Genomic DNA, 697 nt, shown 5'->3' with positions numbered 1-697 from the left:
GCAGCCCCCCATAATAGTGCCACTACTGCACCAATAGAGGTAGATTTCCATGCAAGACATTAAGATTATTAGGGTATAGTGTTGAGTTGGATCATTGATTGTCTTTCTCCCTTGATAGTTTGCATAATATCATCTAGCATTATGATAGCTAAAATTCAAGTAGAAGGCCTCTGGGTCAGTTACTGTACCATTGCTCCAAGACCTGTATCTGAAGTTTGTCCCGTGTTCAGCCATAGGGTCTTCTAGTTGGGAGATAACCAAGGGCTTTGTCAATAGCCTGTGTTATTTTGGGAGTCCCCTGAAGCCCTATTACCAACCACTCGAAGGGAAATCTCTTCTGTTTGGTACTCTGTTCCTTGCCAGACACTCCCTAGGGATATATATGCACGAATGTTTAGACACTTTATGGGAATTTCTTATGCGGTTTGGAGGGCATCGCATTTTCCTCTGGGTTTCCTATACCCCCAAGATTCATTCATTCATCTCTAATCTTTTTCTTTCCATCTGGGCACCCTCATCCAATCCCAGCCCCAGTGCCCCTATTAACCCAGCCTTCCCACAATAACACCTGCCTCCCACCATACTCCCTCTCCTAATTTTCATCCCCCCTAAACTGTGATCTCTAGCATGTCCCTCCCTCCTCCCAACCCAGATGAACACTCCCACTTTCCCCATCCCCCAGTGGTAATGCCTATTC

The sequence above is a fragment of the Nannospalax galili genome, unplaced genomic scaffold (genome assembly GCF_000622305.1).
Source record: "Nannospalax galili isolate Female #2095 unplaced genomic scaffold, S.galili_v1.0 scaffold1114, whole genome shotgun sequence".
Lineage (NCBI taxonomy): Eukaryota > Metazoa > Chordata > Mammalia > Rodentia > Spalacidae > Nannospalax > Nannospalax galili.
Note: the sequence above shows the minus strand (reverse complement) of the source record.